Source organism: Ixodes scapularis, unplaced genomic scaffold (genome assembly GCF_016920785.2).
Source record: "Ixodes scapularis isolate PalLabHiFi unplaced genomic scaffold, ASM1692078v2 PGA_scaffold6__148_contigs__length_123643588, whole genome shotgun sequence".
NCBI lineage: Eukaryota > Metazoa > Arthropoda > Arachnida > Ixodida > Ixodidae > Ixodes > Ixodes scapularis.
This window is the reverse complement of record NW_024609881.1, coordinates 29697672-29717160: the sequence shown is the minus strand read 5'-3', so window position 1 is coordinate 29717160 and position 19489 is coordinate 29697672. Positions and strand designations below refer to the sequence as shown.

Below are 19489 nucleotides of genomic sequence, written 5' to 3'. Positions count from 1 at the left end.
TGGAAGGTACCTAACACCCGAAAAGAGGCGAAGAAAAAATCACAGGACGATTCATTGGTGGATTCTTCCGAAAAATGCCTTAGCATGACCCTCGGAACTGTTACATACATCCTTCTTTGAAGTACGCAACGCTGACCCCCTCACTTTTTTTTTTTTTTTTTTTTTTGGGGGGGGGGCTTTTTCTTTTGCTTCTTGTATTTTTTGCTGACTCTTTTTGACCTTGTTACGTAGTCACTGTCAGCGTTTCCCAAAGAAGGATGTGTGTGGCGTTTCCCAGGATTCCCTACTAACGGATTCCCGAAAAAATCCACCAGTGAATCTTCCTGTAATTTTTTTCACTACTTTTTTTGTACTCTGCCCTCAAGAGTGCGTCGACGCCCTTGGAGACGGTCATCCGTATCACTCGTGGAAAAAAACCAGACCAATACCACTCGTAGAAGGAACCGCATTTATATGACTCGTGGAGTGAACCGCATCAGCCGTTTTAGTTAGACATACGCACCACAGCCCACGCACCGCTACTACGGAAACCCAGAGCGAAGCAGAACCGGCGAAAACAGAGCGGCAACTGATCACGCCTGCCTTCCACCGCGCCGCGGCGCAACACCTCCTAGATAGCACAATCGTAGTGCTGAATGAGATGGCGTCATCAGAGAAGGCCAACGTTGGAACATAGTGGATATGACGATTGTGCCAACGTTCGCCTCAAACCTGACTCGAAGCTGAGCGCTGACTCAGCACTCGTTTCAAATTTGTGTCCAGCGTCGGCCTACTCTGATTAACCCGTCTCATTCAGCACTCGAGCTTTGTTACCTAAAAGCTGTTTCGCGGCGCCTCCTCTTCTCTGGCTCCCTGCCAGCTGTGCGCGCGACTTTGCCGAAAACGAAAAGGCCCGTTTTGACGAAAACCCGGCGGTGTCTGTCAGTTTGTCAGCGCCGGAGAGAAAGGGAGAGGTTGAGGCGTGCTCACGTTAGCGCTTCGGCCCAATGGGAGCCTCGCACGCGACAACTGACAAGCGAAAGCACCGCCAGGGTTTCGTCGAAACGAGCGCTCTAATGCTAAGGCATTAGAATGAAGAGTGGCGACGGAAAAGGGAAAGGGGCGGTACGGCGGCGGCGACAGATTGCACACGCTGATAAGGACCGCCTTAAGACAAAAAAGTTCGATCTCGCCATTTCATATTTCTCCGTCAGAAAACCTACCTTTCTCCACGGCGTTGCTCTATTTATGCTGCCATATGTGATCCGTTCAAGTAGATTTGGAACATAGCCATGGTTAATAATGCATAATAGCAACCACTGATTTTTTTTTTCTCTTTACTGATAGCAACTCGCTGGAACAGTTAGGCGATACAGAACTCGATAACAGCTGGGTGATCCGGAAGACAACTATACGCGCGACACTCTTTCGACACTTCGCTATTAGCCCCGAGAGCGAACACAAGTGTCGCTGCGGTCGCCGCGCCCTGATTGGGTGAGGCGTACCGTGACGCCAGGGCGATGACTCCGCTCCGCGATCTCGCATCGGCTCGCTTCCCAACACCGGTTTCCTGGTTTGGCGTTGTGTGCCGCAAGCTCTTCGAGGAGCTGGACTTCGTTTACCCGGTGTACAAGACGTTGAGTTAGGCCGATATTGACGTGCTTCCGTACATTTTATAAGCCTGCTTGTCCCTTTTACCTTTAAAATTGGGTTACAAATCCCGAAAGCTATCGGCAGAGGCAATTCCGCCGATGAACCTCCACGTCCGTCCACAGGACACAAGGCAATTTTGCGAGGGATCGGTGAAGCGGTGGCGCAATTGTTTCAGACGCTGGGATTTTGTTCCTTGCATGTTCATGATTTATGACGATGTTACATCCCGCTTTCAACGCATTTAAAGTGTCATTTATATCATGGGCCTTTGGGTGGTCGGCAAATTAGCTCGCGACCCCGACTCTGCGCTGCCACTCTGCATGCGCTGGTTCGCAGATGTTTTAAAGGCCCTGTGTATCTTAAAGTGCTCGCGGAACAGGGTTGTTTTACGTAAATGTAGCTTCTTCTTGAATTAATTATATAGTTTATACACGTATGTAGGCATATTTCTTAGAAGATGCACAATTACTGGAAATTAGTTTGTATGTAAGCAGCAAAAACGGCCGAATTCCCTCCAGTTGCCGGTATGATATGTATTGAGCTACCCAAAATATGTACAGCAATAGTGGCGTAATTTGGAATGTTTATACGTTTTCCTGACATTTTATTCCAGCCTTGGGTATTCGGAAAATACACCGTTTAGTATGAATTGTCCTTTCCAATTAAAAGAGACACTGCTGCAGATCTCCAAACGCTTCGTCAGCCTCCAAACTCCATACAGCTGGACTCTCTGACAACAGAGGAAAACAGGAGTAAAAGCAAGCATTCGAACGTCTGTCTAGTGGTAGATGCAGCACTAGTAGCAGAAAATGTGGAACCTGTGAAGGGCGACAGTCTGCGTGAGAAAAGCTTCAGAGGCCAGATTCACGAAACGATACTACGCCAAAAAATGTGCGTAAAACAAAACTTAAGAACAAATTCGTATTCACGAAACTAAATTTCCGTAAGTTTTGCGCAGGTTACGACGAAATCCTAAGACAGCTCTGAAGCTGTCTTACACACTTTTGACGATCAAATCAGCACGGCCGACAGCGTCGCTAAGTTACTTGGCCGCGACGATCAACGGAGGTTTATTTTTCTACGTGCGCTTGTCACGCGTCCCGACTTCAAGCAGCAAGAAAGAAGTAAAAAGTACTTGAAACAGACCACGAAAAACAAGAACGCTGGATCCACAAACACCCGGGAAAAGCCTAACGGCCACGATTCACCAAGCGAGCTCGGCAGATAGGCCTAGTAGGCACTCCGACTCGGCGCAGCGGTGATCCGACACGATTGGCTGGCGTGCTGAATGGAATATGCCCCCGCGACCCTTGCGAACCCTTCCCGTTTATAGTTTGATCGCTGACCTCAATTTTAGATTAAGAGGTCAATCTCTTCCTCAGTGTCATCTCCTTGCTTTCCGATGCAGTGGTGACGAACGCTGTCGTCGAAAAGGGACCCTCATCGATTCTATCTCTTCGTTTTGTGTGATATACAGCTCAAATAAACGCCGTATGGATTATCTTCGCAACACGATATGTACACTTTCTTATTAGTATGCCATTTGTATTCTGGCACGACTGCACCTCACTGTCGATCGCTATAACAGCTCGTGGGTCGCAATGCCGGCACAACCTTTTTTGGCCGGGTGTCACGCCAGCATCGAGTTTCAATTAAAGGATCGGTCCCGAAGCGCTCACCAATTCGCGGTCCAACAGCGCGAATCCAGCACTTCGATCAAACGCGCGCTTAATAGACCTTTTCCGAAATTGCTCTTGGCAACCCTGACACGCTGCTTTGACGATATTCGAAAGTAGGGCTGGCCACTATGGTCGGGCGAGGCGGCGCCATTATGTTGTATAGCCTGCTAACTGCCATGGCTGCTGCGACTGCGAACACCAGCACTGCTCGTCCCGATTCCTTGTCGTCGTCTAAAAGTTTAGTCGCCATCCCCAGTTCGTTTACGGTCGAGAAGGTAGACAGCTACTACGCCGCACGCAAGACGAGCGAGCGGAACAAGCGGCGTAGTTACAAATTCGTAACGGAAAGTTACGTGGAGGCGTCATCGCTGGAAACGGCGTCTCTTCTTCGTAAGTAAGTTTGATGATTTCACATTAGCAGATACGGCGTATTACGCAATATGGATTATTCTCAAAGCCTGTGTATTGTGTGTGCAGACATGCTACGTTCGTCTTGGTGCGCGGCCGCTGCTACCGTAGCCAAAAGAAGTCCGGCAGGCCGTACGGCGTCACGGCGACGTTTTCGGAGGACGGCAGCGTCTGGGCATCCAGCTGCGAGTGTGCCGCAAAGGAGGGGCTGTGCAATCATGCGTTGGCCCTGCTGAGGCTCGTCGTACTGCTCAAGAAGCAGGGTTACGAGGAGCCACCCCCCGAGGTGGCTTGTACCGAGCTCCCCCAGCAGTGGCGGCGTCCCCGTGGGTCTCAAATCCCAGCTACTAGCGTCGCCGAGGTTGACTGGAGAGCTGTGCGGGACGGGGGGTCTTCGAAGCCGAGGGGCTCGAGGCTCTACGACGCAAGAAAACGCCCAAGGGACCTGTCAGAAATGCAGGATGCCATCCATCGTCTGGGCAGTGACCTCTGTGCCCTGGGAGATTCGCCCTTTGCGAAGCACTTGAGGACCGTCCAGATCCTGGGTACAGAGTCCAAGTTTGGTATGGTACCTGTCGGGAGTCCTCTCTCATACCAACAACCCACGAGTCCCTACGGGTTCGCAACTTACACGAGCCCCAACATTGCTCTTCGTAGCAGATACGTGTCCAACAGTTCACCTTGTTGGCAGTGCTCTTCTCATCGGCAAGCACCTATGAGCCTGCAACACAGAGCCTCAGTGATGCTGAGACCTCGCTTCTCCAGGTAATATTACTATTCAGGATCCTTAATTTGCATATGTCAACCTATAGGGTCTTTCACTCGCGGCCCGCAAGTGATGCACTATGGGTATGCCGCCACCTTTGTGTCCGTACCAGTCGCGTTGCCGCTGTCGTACCGGCTGCATTATGCAGCGGTCGCTGGTGTTTCAGACAGCCCTGTGGTTTCAGCCACGCCTAAATGCGGTGGAAGTGCTAGAAATAATAGCAAGGTTGTGAACTCTGTTTTTAAAGATGCCGAGAGCGTGTGTGTACCCTTAATGCGACAGGACTCGGTCGCTCTCCACAGGGAGAGAACGCAAATGGCGTTTGGTTGCCAACTGGAGAGACCTTGGCACCGATAAACGGTACTTTGTCTCAGGTAAGCGTGGGCGCATTTTGCTGTTACCTGACATCATCTGCCAGCGAACCAGGCCTACTTGCGGCCTAAGTTCAGTGACGCTTCCCAAGAGACGCGAGCATTTCTACCTCTGTAGCAGCGGCAAAAGGGCATTGGTAGAAATTTACATAAGCAGGCACACAGTCTTCCGCCTTCATGAATCTGAGAAGGCTGTAGACGTCGTTTGCGAGTCCCTTGTCTTCCACGGAATTTTCAACAAACATTGCAGGCCTAGGTCTCCGCGAAGTCAACCGATCATAGCTGCTTGGATTGGGCATGTGAAGCGCATGTGAGTACCCAGGGTGCTGATCAGGCTCCCAGTAGGGGTTGCTGTAATTAAAGGAGCTTGCTGTGGCACCTGCAAGACGCAACGAATTGCTCAAAAGAGGGCCGGTTCAGACGACATGCATCGGTTATTGCATGTCACCTACTCTGCGGAAGCCGTTGAACTCATAAACGGCGACCAGCTTTCTGGGATTGGGAAAGATTGTATGGCAGTGTGTACCCACAAAAGAAATTCTGTCAATGCCGCCTTGCTGCTGCCAGAGCGATAGAAAAATGTGCATTCGCGTCTCTTGGGAAGTGTCGCTGAACTTCTTTGGTCGCGAGTGAGAGCTCGCTGACACAACGAGCGAGGTCAAAGTGATGTCGGGTGAAGGCGAAATGCGCCAGCACTTAGCTGAAATGAAGTGACGTGAGTCTACCCTGTACCTGTTGATAGGTATCAAGGTCCTGCAGTTCGCAATCAAACGCCATTCAAGTTGTGTCCCCGCGGAGAGCGACCGTGTCCTGTTGGATTTGTGGGTATGCGCCCTCAAATATGGTACTACTCTTTTTGTGTTGTTAAGCCCCAGGGGGATCGTTAAGGTACTTAAATAAATGTGTATTCTATATCATTTGTAACCTGGTAAACAGTACTTCATAATTTCTGTTGTCTCTCTAGGAACTTGTCCTTACACCAGCGGGGGCACGTCGACTAGAGAGGAACAGTCGACAGCAGGCCAAGAGTGCAACGTGGAGGGCTGCACGCAAGGACCGCCTCACAGCATCGTCCTTCGGGGTTGTGGTGATGAGGGAGTCATGGACCGCCATAGGGTTGCGCAACCTGGTGCAAGTTCGTGATCTGTCCCGTGTCAGAGCTATCCAGTGAGTGCCAAACCTGTGTAGACAAACTATTCACAACTCCAGCCCGCCGTTTGCCCTCGCGCACAAACGGAAAACCAGAGGAGAGCGTACGGCGACGGCAGCGGCGCAGAAACGATGGCAGGGACTCAACCTTGATGCATGAAGCCATTTTAACGAAAAAAAAGGAATTGTCGTGCTCCGCCTTGCAACAGCGTTGCACGAAGGATTGGGATGTCTACTTTCATTAGGGACTTTTTTTTTTATATTGCATACGCTGCAGATTTCTGGTCTTGTGCATGGCCGCCAGCTTAATTTATGCTCAGCGTGACAACAAACGCTCCTGCTAATAATGTAGAGCTTTATATTACAATCTACGAGAAGTCTATTCTTTGCCATAAGTAGGAGAAAACTCGCCGCACAACGGTATGTCGAGCTATACACATCGGGGAATTGGTTCGTGTTTTAAGGCTGTTACAAGGAACGTGGCCAGTTATTCCAAGCACTTTCAAAAGACAGAATATGCATGTTTGCTTTGAGGTAATTACAAAGCAAATAAAGAAATGCTCGAAACATTTTAAGTGCGTCTGTGTTAGCCAGCCGCTCATGACGAGAGCTTAGAACGGGCAGTTTTGGCGTTGCAGATAACACGGTACAAAAAATGTATGGTATATTAAAATATTCATTTTTGATAGAGCAATAAATAAAACCCCTCAATTCGCCGATTATGTTAATAGGCAGTTTAAGCATAGCTTTGTTGCAGGCTACCGTTGGCTACCGGCACGGCAACGCTCCTGGCGCGCACTGAATATTGTGCTTCAAAGGCGCAGCACGAGCTTCCGGTTATAATGCTACACCGCACGGTAACCTCCAATAAAACTTTCTACCAATAACCAAAGAGCAGTCTGATCACGTGTTGCGCTACACTAAAACCGGGACTGTGAGCAGCGAGTTGCGAGCCTGTGACACGAAGACAGCAATAGTGTGAATGCTGCTCTTCCGAAGCTCGACAGTCGCCGCGCACAAGTCACTTTTTATAGCACTAATGGCCAGGCAAAGTGCAAGCATGATATCTTCATCACCCTCAAAAATATTCTGTCACAAAAAGTGACGTGGCCAGTGCCTTAAACGTGCTCGCCCACCACAAAGCTTCGCAAATTAAGGTTTCTGCAACTTTTAATTATCAGCACGCTCGTTTTCCTAACACACATCAACATCTCCATCGGCTGTAATATGATACTGTCCTAACCGCTTCGCATTTGTAGACAAATATATCATTTTTAGCGCCCTGACCAGCGTCAGCGAGCAGGCGCACGGGAAATCCTGGAAAATCTATCCCACTCTCTTCCGCCATCTTGGAACTACCGCCCTGCCACCCATAGGGCGTTGGAGTTGCGGATAGAGTTTACTTGCAGAACCAGCATTGTGCAGCTGCTCTATATTGCCGCGCCCAGGGCTGAGAAAGCAACGCTCGGTCACGGACCTCCAGAAAGTTCTCGTTTATTCATGTACCGCATGTAACTTCTATCATTTATTCCTGCTTTTGTTTTCTAGAAAGTGCGTGTTCATTCTCGCCCGATCACGCGACGCTCGAGCTGCTTTCGCCGAATCTTCGAGATAGCGACGCACTCTAGATAAGAGGCCGCCCGCGACCTTGTCGAGTCAGTCTCGCCCCAGCGCTCGATTCTGCTGACACGCCGACTTCGACGCCCGCGACGCTCTGCTTTCTTCTGTTTCCTTCTTTATTTTTGGCACAAGTTCGCCACATTAAACGTTTATTTATTTCTGTTTATTTCTTGTTTATTGGTCACGACTCACCACCCGTGACATTCTGGTGGAGGTGCGGGGTACCGCATGTCCGTGCAGCGCAGCCCTCCGAGTTCCCGCAGTACAAGTCCAAACCCCAGCTCCGGAGGACCCGACGAAGACCAGATCGAGACCCGGTCAAGTCGCCGCATCCGAGGTCTACCCCCGGAACACGGACTTCTGCCACCCACGACCAAGCCGAAGACGACGATGGCCAACCAGGCGCAGACCCCGGCCGCTTCTGCCGTTGTGTACCTGCCAATCGCACCCAGGACTCCAACGCCTTTCCACGGAGACGTCCACGAGGACGTTGAAGACTGGCTACAACACTACGAACGTGTAGCCCGCCACAACGGATGGACGACTGAACAATACCTTCACAATCTCTACTTCGCGCTTGAAGGAACTGCGAGGCATTGGTTTGAAAACCACGAAGCGTCCTTCACTACGTGGGAGTCCTGCGCCGCGGAGTTGAAGCGAACGTTCCTCAACCACCACCGTCGGCAGCGAGCGGAGGACCTTCTCCAAACAAGGGTGCAGGGCCCCAACGAAAGCGTGACCAGCTTCGTAGAGGATGTCATGCGCCTATGTGCCCGAGCCGATCCGGAGGCAGCCGATGAGAAGAAGCTCCGCGTCCTCATGCGTGGCGTGAAGGCTGAAATTTTTGGGGGCCTTGTCCGCCATCCCCCGACAACCGTCGACGGTTTTGTGGCTGAAGCCACTAACATCGAGCGAGCGCTGTCGGCCCGAGCAAGCCATTACCATCGACTCGCCGGCGTGCCTGCTCCTCGAACCGCCGCATCTTGCCGACTAGACCTGAACGCCACCGGTGTCGACGGCCTTCGGGAAATCGCCCGCGACATCGTCCGGGAGGAGCTCCGCAAGCTGCTGCCTGCTGCCAACCAGCCGGCTGAGCTGTCGATCGCCGAAGTGGTGCGCGAAGAAGTCCAGCGGGCAATTCAACCGGAGGCTCCTGCCTGCGTAGCACCACCCGAAGAGCCCGCCCTGACCTACGCCGCAGTGGCCCGACGGCCACCGCCTCCTCGCCGCACCTATGTAACGCCGCCCCGACGTCAGTCTCCTGCGCCGCAGCACGACCACCGCCGCGACGACCAGGTCCAGTACGCCTACCCGGAGCCTCGCGCACCCCGCAAGACCGACCTGTGGCGAACGCCCGACCGACGCCCTCTGTGCTTCCATTGCGGGGAAGCGGACCACACCTACCGCCGATGCCCATACCTACGACTCGGGCTACGCGGGTTCCACCCGAACGACCCGCGCCCCCGTCATGGTGAACGCCCTATCGAGATCGACGAGTACCTGCGACGACCTCAGTCCCCCGAGCCTGCGTCCCGCCGAGAGTTCCGGTCGCCGTCACCGCGACGTCCAGCTTCGCCGATGCACCGACCGCGACGTGAAAGCCTGTCCCCCCTCGCTCCTCGCCGGGGAAACTAGGCGCGGCAACCCCTGGAGGTGGAGTTGCCGAAGACGACCGACGCCAAGATCCTCCACGAACGTCGGGGGGCCCCCACTCGAACGCCACCAGAGACCAAAACGACGCCGCTGCAGTGGTGTCCAATACCCTAAACGTCGTCATCGACGGCCACGACGCATCCGCACTCGTGGACACCGGAGCAGACTACTCAGTCTTGAGTGGGAGGCTCTCCCGCCGCCTTCGAAAAGTCATGACGCCGTGGGATGGACCACAAATAAGAACCGCCGGAGAACACCTCATTACACCAGTCGGGAGATGCACCGCTCGCGTCGATATTCACGGCGAAACATGCCCTGTGAAGTTCGTCGTTCTGCAAGACTGTTCGAGGGACGTCATTCTCGGAATGGACTTCCTGTGTGAATACGGCGCCATCATCGACCTTGCGGAGAACAAGCTGACGCTTCGAAAGCCTGCCCCATCGGTGGAAAATACCAAACCGACGTTAGCTGCAGTGCGAGTCCTCGCCAGCCACGTAAACCTGCCGCCGCTGTCGAGTGTCTTTGTGCCCGTCGGGACCGAAGGAGCCACCTGCGGTGTAGCACTGCTGGAAGGAAGCGTCCAACTTCTCCTCGGACGAGGGATTGGCATTGCAAGAGCCGTAACCGAGCTCCAGGACGGGCGTACAGTAGCCCTTGTCACCAATTTCCGGCAAGAGTCGCAGCACCTTACAAAGGGTACAACTGTGGGCTACGTCGAGGAAATTGAAGACTCAGCCGCGATCGCCGTGATCTCAGAAGACGCCTCTCCGACGCAGAACAAGACAATCACGTCCTCAGAGCTCGACATCGACCCATCCCTCCCAGCCCCACAACGACGACAACTTCGTGACCTTCTCGCCGAGTTCAGTGAGTGCTTCTCCACGTCGTCGAAAGTGCGCCAAACGACGGTTGCGAAACATCGGATAATTACTGATGACGACGCACTCCCTGTGCATCGGCCGCCGTACAGGGTCTCCGTGAAAGAAAGGGAAGCCATCCAGCAGCAGGTACAAGAAATGCTTGACGACGACATTATCCAGCCCTCAAGCAGTCCGTGGGCTTCACCGGTAGTCCTGGTGAAAAAGAAAGACGGGACTCTTCGGTTCTGCGTAGACTATCGCCGACTGAACGCCGTAACAAAAAAGGACGTCTACCCACTGCCACGCATCGACGACACCCTGGACCGACTACGCCACGCCCGATACTTTTCGTCGATGGACTTGAAGAGCGGGTACTGGCAGATTGAGGTCGACGAACGAGATCGTGAGAAGACGGCCTTCGTCACGCCGGACGGACTGTATGAGTTTAAAGTAATGCCATTCGGGCTGTGCACAGCGCCGGCAACCTTCCAGCGCGTTATGGACACCGTCCTTGCCGGCTTGAAATGGCAAAGCTGTCTCGTCTACCTCGACGATGGTGTGGTCTTCGCAAGTGAATTCGACGAGCACCTGAGACGACTGCGAGCCGTTCTACAGGCCTTCAAAGCTGCTGGGCTGACCCTCAAGCCTTCCAAGTGTCGGTTCGCCTATGGTGAGCTCAAATTCTTGGGCCACGTCGTGAGTGCTCAGGGCGTAAGCCCTGATCCCGCCAAGACGTCCGCTGTCGCCGAGTTCCCGAAGCCATCGGACAAGAAGACCGTTCGAAGATTCCTTGGGCTGTGCGCCTATTACAGACGTTTCGTTCGTGATTTTGCGCAAATTTCTGCACCGCTGACGCATCTGACGAAAGACGACGTGCAGTTCCAGTGGGGAGAGGAGCAAGAGCAAGCGTTCGACGAACTCAAGCGAAGGCTCCAGTCGCCCTCTATCCTCGGACATTTTGACCAGTCGGCGGAGACTGAAATCCACACGGACGCCAGCAATACCGGTCTCGGTGCGGTACTCGTTCAGCGACAAGAAGGGGCAGAGAGAGTAATCGCTTACGCAAGCCGGGCGCTGTCTAAGGCAGAACAAAATTATTCAACGACCGACAAAGAATGTCTTGCTGTCGTCTGGGCGATAACCAAGTTCCGCCCGTACTTGTACGGGATCCCGTTTCGCGTGGTCACAGACCACCACGTCCTCTGCTGGCTCGCAAACCTCAAGGATCCGTCCGGACGCCTCGCCCGCTGGAGCCTTCGACTGCAGGAATTCGACGTAACCATTGTGCATAAGTCCGGCCGCAAGCATAATGACGCTGACTGTTTGTCTAGGGCTCCAGTCGAACCTCCAATCTCCGGCGCGGACGACGATGACGACGCCCGTTTTCTAGGCGCAGTTGACGCTACCGACATGAGGGCACTGCAACGCGACGACGCGGAACTTAGCTCCGTAATCGACAGCCTCGAAGGTCGAGGAGGCTCTGTCCCACGGGTCTTTTCTCGGGACCTACCGAGCTTTGTCCTGCGCCGAGGCGTGCTCTTCAGAAAGAATTTCGGAACCAGCGAAACCCCCTGGCTACTGGTTGTCCCCGCCAGCCTCCGAGAAGAAATTTTTCAAGCGTGCCACGACGACCCAACGGCCGGACATCTCGGCTACAGCAGGACCCTTGCCCGGATTCGTGACAAGCACTACTGGCCAAAGTTTCCGAAGACCGTCCATCTCTACACACGATCGTGCCATGAATGCCAGCGACGCAAGAAACCACCGTCAAAGCCAGCAGGTCTCCTACAGCCGATTACCCCGCCAACCAAGCCCTTCCAGCAAATTGGAATGGATTTGCTGGGTCCTTTTCCACCGTCGACGATGGGGAACCGCTGGATAATCGTCGCCACCGATTATCTTACTCGTTACGCCGAGACGAAAGCCCTTCCTTCGGGGACTGCTGTCGAAGTCGCCAAGTTCTTCATCGAGTCCATCGTCCTCCGCCATGGCGCCCCCGAAGTACTGATCACAGACCGAGGGTCATCGTTTATGGCACAGTTGACCCAAGAGATCCTGCGTCTAAGCCACACGGAACACCGTCGAACAACGGCATACCATCCGCAGACCAACGGGTTGACGGAGCGGCTCAACAAAACAATCGCCGACATGGTCTCTATGTACGTCGACGTGGAGCACAAGACCTGGGACGAAGTGCTGCCCTACGTCACGTTCGCCTACAACACAGCAGTGCAAGAGACCACAGGAGTGACGCCCTTCCAGCTGGTGTATGGCCGGGCGGTGACGACTATGCTAGACTCTATGTTGCCGCACGAGTCAGTCAACGTCGGGAGCGATGACGCCCAGGTGGTTGCTCAACGGGCAGAAGAGGTCCGCCAGCTAGTCAGACTACGAATTCAAGACCAGCAACATGTCGACGCTCGCCGGTATAATCTTCGTCGCCGCGACGTCCACTTCCAGCCCGGAGACAGAGTCTGGGTGTGGACGCCGATTCGTCGTCGCGGTCTCAGCGAAAAACTCCTGAAGCGCTACTTTGGGCCCTACAAGATCATCCGACGCCTCGGCGATCTGAACTACGAAGTTCTACCCGACGGAACGCGCCCATCTGCAAGACGTCAGCCGCGACCCGAGGTGGTGCATGTCGTCCGGCTGAAGCCGTATTACGAACGATAGGACTCTCCACTCTCATCGACGAGTGAACTGTGGACTGTGAACTCCGGCTAGCAATTCTGCTGTCCTTTTGTTTTTTTGTTTTCCGTTTTTGTGCTGCATCGGGACGATGCACTTTTAAAGGGGGGGATAATGCCGCGCCCAGGGCTGAGAAAGCAACGCTCGGTCACGGACCTCCAGAAAGTTCTCGTTTATTCATGTACCGCATGTAACTTCTATCATTTATTCCTGCTTTTGTTTTCTAGAAAGTGCGTGTTCATTCTCGCCCGATCACGCGACGCTCGAGCTGCTTTCGCCGAATCTTCGAGATAGCGACGCACTCTAGATAAGAGGCCGCCCGCGACCTTGTCGAGTCAGTCTCGCCCCAGCGCTCGATTCTGCTGACACGCCGACTTCGACGCCCGCGACGCTCTGCTTTCTTCTGTTTCCTTCTTTATTTTTGGCACAAGTTCGCCACATTTAACGTTTATTTATTTCTGTTTATTTCTTGTTTATTGGTCACGACTCACCACCCGTGACAATATTGCTTGTTGTTGTTGTTGTTGTTTTTTTTGTGGACATAGAATATACTGCTTTTTTTTCCACTGTGCCTAAAAATATGTCGGACGTACCTAGTGCGCAGAATCTGAAGATACGTCGGACGTACCCGGGATGTGGAGTCTAAAGATACGTCCCCCGCAGGGGGCACCTGTGAAAGCAGGTGTTTGGAGGGTGGCGTCTCCACGGACCCCGAGCCATGCGGGTTCGCCCGCCCACGTCTGGCTGTGCGTGGCTTTCCCGTGTCTGGGGAAAAGGGCATCCTGGTGGTTGAGCTGAGCCCGGGGTAGGTTTGGACCCTTCGGGGCCCCCCGGGCGAGGCAATACACCACTTCGGCCCCCGCTTCTCATAGACGGGAGTCCTGGTAAGGCCCGGCCAGGATGATTCAGTCTAGTCGCCACTTCTACTATTCCCTCTCTACTTTCACCCTTGTCTTCTCCTCCTTTTCACTGTTCTCATTTCTCTTTCCTTTTTCAACTTCTCTGGCGGCAAGGGCTAACCTTGGGTGGCGACAGACCCCTTGTCCAGAACCACACTTGGGTATAGTTCCTGGGCAGTGCTAATAGCATAACGTTTCCAGCAAAGCCCTTTTTGTTATGGTGCGTTATCTATTCCCTTGTTGGGCTCCGTGGTGGGCGGCACACCACAGGTTCCGAACAAACTTCGCCTCTTATGGCAACCCCCCAAACCAAAACCCCCAGTTCTGGACGTGCCGCTAAGAGGCATCGTCCCGAACGAACTGTCATAGTAAAAGATAAAGATGATGAAACATTTTCCAGATTCATGGTGATTCACTCCGAGGTCCCTGACAAACCTCTCTCTAAGATGTCACCGTTTCTTGTAGCGAAGGTTCTTGACAGTCAGATTGGTGCTGATTACAAGGCAAAGAAACTGCATTCTGGTGATCTTCTTGTAGAAGTTGCCAAAAAGTCCCAGAGCATTACGCTTCTGAAATTGACATCCCTAGGTGACATAAAGGTAACAGTGAGCACACATAGAACCCTCAACACCATTCGAGGGGTGATTTCAGAAGATGATCTTCTTTCCAGTAGTGAAGATGAGATCTTGGAAGGCCTGCGGGCATCTAGAGTAGTGGCGGTCAAACGCATTATGACGAGGCGTGACGGTGCAGAGGTGAGAACTAAACACCTTATCCTGACGTTCGAACGTCACACGCTTCCTGCACTCGTCAAAGCTGGCTACTTGAATTGTCGTGTCAGACCGTACGTCCCGAACCCACAGTGATGCTTCCGTTGCCAGCGTTTTGGTCACGAGTCGCGCAGCTGTCGGGGGAGGGAGACGTGTGCAAAGTGTGGGAGCCACGACCATGTGGCCGACGTCTGTGAAGATCCAGTTGCCTGCGCGAACTGCAACGGTTCTCACCCTGCTTACTCTCGGTCCTGCCCGCTGTGGCGACAAGAAAAGGAGATCCTTACCTTACGAGCCAAAGAGAACCTATCGTACCCTGAAGCAAAACAAAGGTTTTCTTTCATTTCTAAAGGTACTTACTCCGACGCGGTGCGCAGGGGCCCTGCACCACGTACGGAGTCCAGGGCTACTCAGTTCTCTCTTGAGGACTTGGCAGGCCCCTCTCAGGCCCCGAAACAACCTGCGGGGAAGCAGGGTGCCCCAGGTAACGCTGGGAGCACACAGACTCCCCAGTCGATTCAGGCACGACCTCCGGCTGACCGGCAGGCTCGTGCCAGTGGCTCTTCTCAAGGTGGAGAGCGAGGCCGGCGTTCCAATCCCTCGGAGGCGGCCCGCCTTGTTTCGGAGCAACAGGGCCCACCTGCTGCTCCATCAATGTCAAAAGACGAAAGCGTGAATGTGGGAGGGTCTCGGCCTGGTACGTCGAAGGCTTCTTCGGCGGGGTCTGGCCGTGGCCGGAAACTCGTGGTCCAGGTCTCCGACCACGTCGGAACTGGCAAACCTGCGTCCAGGGTTCAGGATGCAGAGGGAGCTGTTGACATTGCCGACCCTTCAGCTCCTTCCTCGGATCAGGAGGACATGGAATGGCAAACTGCTAAATCAAAACAAAAAGGAAAAAAGCCGGTGGTTCCTCCTTAGTGTGTAGCACATGTAGGATTGCTTTAATTCATTTATGAAATCTTTTATCCTTTAAAATGGGCTCTGTAATTCTTCAGTGGAACTGCCGTGACTTATTTACTAACCTTGCAGATGTTGAGTTCCTTTTAGAAGAGTATAAGGCATCTGCCTTATGCTTGCAGGAAACACACTTAAATACATCTCACACTAACTTTCTGAGACGCTATAGTGTGTTTCGTAAAGACCGCCCTAGCATGTCCATTTCTTGTGGCGGCGTTGCGGTGGTGCTTCCAAAACATATTCCATGTGCAGAGGTTCCGCTTCAGACACCACTCGAAGCTATCGCTGTTCGTCTCCTGTTGCATAAAGCCATAACTGTATGTTCAGTGTATTTTCCACCATCTCTTTCTCTGAAGCGACAAGATCTCGACTTTCTTTTAAGCCAGCTTCCAGAGCCCTTTCTTTTACTCGGTGATTTTAACGCACATAGTACCCTCTGGGAAAGTGATCATACAGATACGCGTGGAAAGATAATCGAATCCATATTATTTTCACAGTCATTATGCATTTTTAATACTGGCCATCCTACAAAGTTTAGCCCTTCATCCTTGTCATCTACATGCATCGATCTTTCTATTGGCAGCGCAAATCTGCTACCCGATTTTTCATGGACTGTTGATCAGAATCCCCATGGAAGTGAACACTTCCCCATTATTTTAAAATGTAACGACACTCCGCAGTCTTCACCTACGCGCCATCCACGCTGGAAGTTTGAAAAAGCAGACTGGAGCCTTTTTAAGCAGTCATCACTCCTGGCCTGTTCTCGCCTCGATCAGCTTTCGATTGATGAGCTCAGCCATCTTTTAACATCTCATATTCTCACTGCAGCGTCACTCTCAATCCCTCGGTCATCTGGACAGCTCCCTAGACGACCGAAGCCATGGTGGAATGATGACTGTAAAGAGAGTCGCAAACAGCAAAACAAAGCTTGGAGTGTTCTAAGACGTTATCCAACTCGGGACAACCTGATATCTTTCCGAAAAATGAAAGCTCGTGCTAGGTACATTCGTCGGAAAGCGAAACGCGAGAGCTGGCAAAATTATGCGTCCTCTATCAATAGCAGTACTTCTCCCAAGGAAGTATGGGACAGGATTCATAAAGTAAATGGCTCATATCATGCTTTCACTATTCCACTTCTTTCCAGAAATGGAAAATGTTCAAGCAAATCTTGAAGAGCAGGGCAACATCCTTGGCGAGCATTTTGAATTCATTTCCAGCTCGCAGCATTACTCGCCTGCTTTTCTGCAACATAAAAGGAAAGCTGAAAGTATGGTACTGAAAACATCTGGTGGTGAATGCGAAGCTTATAATGCCCCCTTTACCTTACACGAACTGAACATAGTGCTCCAAAACTCTAAGTCATCGTCTCCTGGTCCAGATGGTATTCATTATGATATGCTTCAACATCTCCATCCTTCCACACTTAATATTGTTTTATACCTTTTTAATCGTATTTGGTTTGAGGGCTACATTCCATTGGACTGGAGAATGGCAACAATCATACCCATACTCAAGCCCGGTAAGGATCCATCCTGTGCAGCTAGTTATAGGCGTATCGCTTTGGCTAGCTGCTTTGGAAAGACTCTTGAACGAATAATTAATAGAAGATTGATCTATTTCCTTGAACTAAATCGACATCTAGATGTGAACCAATGCGGCTATCGTTCGTCTCGGTCCACTCTTGACCATTTGGTACGGCTGGAGACAGTCGTGCGTGAGGCCTTCGTTCATAGACAACATTGCCTATCTGTATTTTTTGACCTCGAAAAAGACTACGATAGAGCCTGGCGTTTTGGTACACTAAGGGACTTGTATGATATGGGTATCCGTGGTCGAATGCTTCATACCATTGAGAGCTACCTCAGCAGGCGCACCTTTCGTGTTCAGATAGGAACAGCTTTATCTAAAGTGTTTGTCCAGGAAAATGGCGTCCCTCAGGGAGGCGTTCTTAGTGTCACTTTGTTTATTGTCAAAATGAACTCCCTTGCATTGGCTATCCCCCCATCGGTGCAATATTCACTCTATGTAGATGACCTTCAGATCTCAGTGTCGTCTTGCAATCTGTCACTGTGTGAGCGACGAATTCAGCTAACTATCAATAAGCTATCAGCCTGGGCCAATCAAAATGGGTTTAAGTTTTCCTCAGATAAAACAGTTTGTGTGTGCTTTTCTCGGAAACGCGGACTACTTCCAGAACCTGTTCTTGCACTAAACAATTCCACAGTTTCTGTGAAACGTGAGTACAAGTTTCTGGGTCTTACATTTGACAGCAAACTAACCTTTGGTGCCCATATTAAGAACCTAAGATTGAAAGCTTACAAATCACTTAATATTCTTAAATTTCTGTCCCACCGATCCTGGGGTTCTGACCGGACGTGCCTTTTGAGGATATATCGCTTGATAGTGCGATCACGACTGGACTATGGCAGTATTGTTTACGGTTCAGCTAGGCCTTCCATTCTAAAAATGCTGGACCCTATTCATCATCTTGGGTTGCGATTGGCGACGGGTGCCTTTCGCACGTCTCCTGTGCCAAGTCTGTATGCAGAGGCCAACGAGCTGTCTCTTGAGAAGAGAAGATTTTCTCTGGGCTTTATGTATTCCCTGAGAGTCAGGTCCATCTCTGATCACCCTGCGCGAATGGCTGTGGAAGACATGCGCTCTGAAAGGGTGTTTCAAAACAAAGCCACAATTGTGCCTCCCTTCTCTTTGAGATTGAAAAGTGCCAGTGTGAACATGGGACTCGATTGGAAGCCCCCGGTAGTGCAGTCTACTGTTGCGGGAGCACCTTGGGAGCACCCTGTCATTAAGTGTGACCTTTCACTCACGCGATACAAGAAAGCTGATACTCCTAATGGTGTGTTTCTTCAGGAATTCTTAGCACTGCAATGTCAGTATTCCGAATATGTAAGCTTCTACACAGATGGTACAAAGACGGAATCTGCTGCTGGGTGTTCCATGATTGGCCCAACAGTTCAGCTTGTTAGGCGAATCAACTCCTCTGCTTCTATTTTTACAGCGGAGCTCTATGGTCTGCTTCTTACCATAGGCTTCATACTTGATAAAAAGCTCTCTCGCTCCGTCGTATACACAGACTCCCTCAGTGCATTGCATGCACTGTCTTCACTAACACCCCTCAAGCACTTCCTGCTCCTTGAACTGCGAAATAAGGTTGTTGCTGCCTCAAGACAGGGATACGAGATTGTATTTTGCTGGATTCCCAGCCACGTGGGCATTCCGGGCAATGAGGCAGCAGCTCGCGCAGCAAGTACTTGTGTAAAACGAACAGTTGACCTCCACAGCATTCCTTATACAGACTACAAAGGCCTTCTCAAGTGCAAATGGCAGGCTGAATGGGACCAAGAAATCGGCAACAAGTTGCACATGATCAAACCTCTTTTGAGCGAATGGCAGAGTGCACGCCACCAGGAACGCTTTTTTGAGGTTGTCCTTTGCCGGCTCAGGATTGGTCACACTCATCTGACTCATGGCTACCTCCTTCGTGGGGAAGATGCCCCCACTTGTGAGCAGTGTGACAATGCCTTAAGCATTCTTCATATTCTAGTTGAATGTCCTGCTTATCATGAAGAACGACTTTTGTATTTTTCGCAGCTGTATCAAGACCAAGTCCCACTACACCCAGCTCTGCTCCTAAGTGATGATTCTCTTGTGACACATACTAATGTTTTCAAATTTTTAGATAGTATCGGCCTTCTACACCGATTGTAGCTTTCTTAACTACAGATCATGCCTATCACCCTTTTACCTTTTGGTACCCCATTACCATCTTTTATCTAGTCACTGGCTACTAAAGCCTCTTTTTTCTCTCCAAACCTTTTCTAGCAATAGTCTCGTTTTTGGCGCTCTATGGCCTTAGTAGCTTTTGCGCCATAAACACCAAATCAACCAACCAACCAATCTAAAGATACGTCGGACGTTCCCGGTGGAGCCTTTTCTGAAAGATACGTCGGACTGTCGAACCCCCCCACGCTAGCACCGAAGCTATCGACAAGCCACACAGCTACTTACAAACATGG

At 51.7% G+C, this 19489-nt stretch overlaps 1 pseudogene; it reads left to right on the top strand.

The window, feature by feature from the left end:
* Positions 1 to 6027, top strand: part of LOC121838453 — a 28667-nt pseudogene extending 22640 nt beyond the window's left edge.
* Positions 6028 to 19489: the final 13462 nt, after the last annotated feature.